Source organism: Elephantulus edwardii, unplaced genomic scaffold (genome assembly GCF_000299155.1).
Source record: "Elephantulus edwardii isolate Elephantulus edwardi_28Jun2011 unplaced genomic scaffold, EleEdw1.0 scaffold00209, whole genome shotgun sequence".
NCBI lineage: Eukaryota > Metazoa > Chordata > Mammalia > Macroscelidea > Macroscelididae > Elephantulus > Elephantulus edwardii.
Window position 1 is genome coordinate 3,489,745 of NW_006399959.1, and position 5,032 is coordinate 3,494,776.

The window sequence follows — 5,032 nt, forward strand, 5'->3', positions numbered from 1 at the left end:
TGGAGAAGTTTTTGGATGTGCATAGGGATTTGAGTCTTAGTAGATCCCATTCATCTACATTATCTTCTCCTGGTTGTAGGTAGTATTTGTCCTTTTGTGACTGAGCTATTTCATTCAAGATAATGTCCTCTAGTCTCACTCATGTTGTTTACTGTTTCACAAGTTCTTCACTGCTTTTCTATACTGTGTGACTACCATATTTCTCTATTTATTTGTTGCTAGGCACCTGAGCTGCTTCATTTGCTTGCTATTGTGTATAATGCTGCAATAAACCTAGGTATTTGATCCTTGATTTGATTCTGTGTCCACAGATATGGAAATTCAGTCAATGCGTACTTGACTTCTTATAATTTATTTTCAGAACTGTGGGTATTCCTGTGTTTACTCACTAAACTCTGCTTTCTGGTGTGTTGTTGTTTTCTCCCTAGTTGACGGAGTTTCTTGCTTTCTCAGAAATTGAGATGGTTAGTGATTTTGTCCTCTACATTTTGCAGGCAGCACCATTGCGAATGTTACAAAGCTGGATTTACTCCACGAATCATTTGAAATAGAGGATAGTCTGATGAGGAGGCTGTCTTGAGGATATCCAGTATGCTGTTATTTATAAACTTTAGACCTTTAAGGAATGTCTTTCCAACTCCATAGTTTGGCCTTTTTCTCATAGTGTACCCCCTTAGTCCACTTAGTTACTGTGTGAGGGAGCCTCAACAATCATATGTATCTTACATTCTTCACCCTTTCCTATAGTTGATAGCATTAGAGTACTTTGGATTGGGATTGAAGGATTCAGCTGATATCTCTTCATGGCTTGGTCTGAATATATAAACCCAACCCTCTTCTGCCTGTCCCAATGATACTTGTGAACTAAGGACCAGAGTGATTGCAAAGACCGGCTTAAAAAAATCAAACACCCAGTTGGGGGGAAAAATCCTGAATTTCTAGTTCTGTATTTTAGTTAATTTTGGCAATATGTTACATGGTAAAAATTCTAGTTAGAAATAATGAACATCAATTTTAGGAAACGATTTCATAAAAAAGGGAAAGATTTCATAAAAAATAATATTTGAGAAAGGTTAGATTTAGGAAGCTGGAAGGGCAATGAGCTTATGTTTTAATATGAAGAATAATTTGGAAAATAATTTGAAGAACGTAATTCATGCCACTGAATTGAACTGGCAGAAATTGCTGGATTGGTGTATGTTTTGCCATGTCTTTTCAAAGACAATTTTTTAAAAGGGTAGGTAGGGAGAGAGTACTGTGTGATCCCACTTACATGAAATAAGGTTGGAGTATGCTTACTCATAGCGATTACCTGGATCCACAAGAGTAGAAGAAGTGGGATGAATACAACAAAGGAGAATCAAGCTGAGCTTGGATGTGTCCCTTCAGTGCTGCCCAAGTAGCATCCATAGATGTGTGGGTGAGCAGGAAAGGGTTGTTGGCTTGAGGATCAGGGAGTCATGAGGACCTTGGGCTTGTTGACTTGGCCCCAGGTAGGGCCTAGGTTTGAATGAGGAGACAGAAGTCCTGGAACTGGCAGAAGTGTGGATTCGTGAGCTATCTGCTAATGAGTTGACCAAAAATGAACTAGATGAAGAAATCCATGCTGTGAGCAAGAGCTGATTGTTACATTCTATTGGCTTGCTCTAGACTGGGCTTTGTTTGTGCATATAGATGCTCAAATTGTGAAGTTGAATACAGGACTCTTCAGCAACAGGGACATGCGTGTTGCCTCAAAATATTAGTTTAATAGGGATGAGCTACTTAAAAGGGGGTTATTAGGATATGAGGCATGAAGTAGTTGGCTTACATGCTTTCATGAATGTAGTTATTAATAAGATGATTGGAAGAGGGAAAATCCATAATATACATGAAAAAGTATAATACAAATGAAAGGTTACATAAAACAATGTATATGAATGATAAAAGTATCGATAAACTTTAGCACTGCTACTGGGATAAGATGATATCTTATTGTGATTCTGATTTGCAAATTTCTTCTTGCCATTGATTTTTTTTTTTTAGGTAATGAGGTGGGGTTTTTTAATTTAATATTGCTTTACATACAAAGTTCATAAAGTTCATATACATTGCTTTTCACATCCGACCATTTCCCTGTCCTTTACCAATTCCTCCCTCCACCCATCAAATTGTGCGACTCTATGTTTAAGCCTCCCCTCCTTGGATCCTTGTACATGCTCTACAATAATACTATACAATATTTGTCTTCATGAGACTGAGTTCATTCACTTAGCATAATGTTCTCCAGTCCCTCCCATGTTAGGTAGTAATTTACAAACTCATTGCTCCTGCGTGTTGCCTAGTATTCTGTTGTGTGAATGTACCATAATTTCTCAATCCATTCCATTGTGTTTGGGCTTTTGAGTTGTTTCCAAATTCTTGCTATGTGAATAATGCTGCTATGAGCATTAGTGAACAAGTCTCTGTGCCTCAGTTCTCAATTTCTCAAGGTACATTCCAAGCAGTGGAATAGCTGGGTCATATGGAATTTCTATGTTCAGATTTTTTAGGAAATGCCAAGCTGTCCTCCAGATTGATTGTGCCATTATATAATCCCACCAACAATGTATAAGAGTTCATATTTTGGCACATTTATTACTTGATGTTTTGCTGAACTTTGCCACTGCTACTGGGGTAAGACGGTTTCTCGTGATTTTGATTTACATCACTGACGTGTCTGTTGGCCATCTGAATGTCCTCCACTGTGAAAAGTCTTTGCATGTCTTTTGCCCATTTTGTAATTGGATTATCAGTCTTTTGCTTCTGGAGGCCCTGTAGGATTCTGTAAACTTTCGTTACAAGACCCTTGTTTGAGATAGTATTGACAAATGTTTGTTCCTAGTCATTAGGTTTTCTTTTCACCCTGTTAGAAAAAATTTTTGATGAGCACAGAGATTTAATCTTTAGAAGGTCCCATTCATTAATTTTATCTTCCTCATGTTTTGTATTTCTGTCTGTATTTGGCAGTCCCTTTATACCATAGATGTTGTTGTTGTTATGTGCCGTCAAGTCTAAACTCTGCTCTATCCTGTGCCAATTGCACTGTCTCTGATACACCCATCCCGATTACCCCAGGCACTGAATCAATCCACCTCATAGAGGGCCTTCCCCTCCTGTGCTGTCCCTCCACCCTACCAAGCATGATGTCTCTCTCCAAGGACTGGTCCCTCCTTAAAACATGTCCAAAATATGTTAGACGAAGCCTCAGAATCCTTGTCTCCAAGGAGCAGTCTAGTTTAACCCTCTCCAGGATGGATCTGTTTGTTTTCCTAGCAGTCCATGGTACGCTCAATACTCTTCTCCAGCACCACAGCTCAAAGGCAACAATTCTCCTTCTATCCTCTTGGTCTCAGTTTATCTCTTGTAAGCTTTCTGGTTTGGGGCTTTATTCTGCGGTCTCTGATCCACCTTGAGTTAGTTTTTGTGTATGGTGTGAGATTTGGATCCTGTTTCAGCTTTCTACCTGCGGCAGACCAATTTTGCCAGCACCATTTCCCTATTTGATATGTTTTATTTCCATGTCAAATATCAGTTGGCCATAGATAGATGGGTCCATTTCTGGGTTCTCAATTCTGTTCCATTGGTTTATGTGACTGTCATTGTACATGCTGTTTTGGTTACTACTGCTGCATCGTAGGTTTTGAGTTCAGGGAGTGCTATGCCTTCCACTTTATTTTTGTTTCAAAAGTACTTTGTTCATTCGGGGTCTCATTCCTCTCCAAATTAACTTGACAATTTATTTCCCTTTAGATCTTTGAAAAACGAATTTTGTATCTGTATTTGGATTGTGTTGAACAAGTAGATTGCTTTTGGTAGGATTGTCATTTGCACAATATTGAGTTTTCCTATCCATATCTTTAGGTCTTTGCAGGTGTCTTGCAAAAACGTTCTAGAGTTTTCTTTGTATAGGTCTCTCATACATTTATTTCGCAGGTTCACTCCCAAGTATCTTAATTTGTGGTTGGCTATTGTAAATGGTATTGCTTTCTTGGTTTTCTTCTCTGAGTTCTCTTTGTTAATGTAGAGGAATACCACTGATTTTTGGATATTGATCTTGTATCTACCACTCTGCTAAATTGATCTACTAGCTTTAACAAGTGTTTTGTTGTGTCCTTGAGGTTTCCAGTGTACACTGTCTACATAGGGTAACTGTTTAACCATCTTTTTGCTGATGAGAATGCCTTTTATTTCCTTCTCTTATCATATTTCCCTAGCAAGTACTTCCAATAAAATATTGAATAGCAATGACAACAGTGGACATCCTTGTCTAGTCCCTGTTCACAAAGAAAATGCTTTTAGACTTTCTCCATTGAGAATGGTATTGGACCTTGGTTTTGTGTATATACTTCTGACTATGTTGAGGACATTCCCTTCTATTCCAATTTTCCTGAGTATCTTAATTAGGAAGGGATGTTGGATTTTGTCAAATGCCTTTTCTGAATCAATTGGTAGTATCATACGGTTCTTGTTATTTGTTTTGTTAATGTGATGAATTATGGTGATTGTTTTTCTTATGTCGAACCATCTCTACATACCTCTTATGAATTCCACTTGGTCATGATGAATTTTTTTAAGTGCTTTTGGATTTTATTGGCTAAGATTTTGTTAATTTTTTTCTATACTCATGAGAGATATTGGTCTGTACTTCTCCTTTTTGGTATTATCTTTGCCTGGTTTTAGTATTAGGGATATGCTTGCTTCATAAAATATCTCTGGGAGTGTCCCTTCTCCTATATTTTTGAAATAACTTAAGTAGAATTGGTGATAAACCTTCTCTGAATTTTGGTAGAATTAAGCTGTGAAGCCATCTAGTCTAGGACTTTTTTATGGGGGAGTCTTTTTATGACCTGCCCAATTTCTTATTTTGTGATGGGTCTGTTCAAGTGCTCTACATCTGACCATGTCAATGTGAGTAGGGCATGAGTTTCAAGGAATTTGTCTATTTCCTCTAAGTCTTCAAATTTATCTGAGTATAGCTTTTATAATATTCTGATATGATAGATTTAATTTC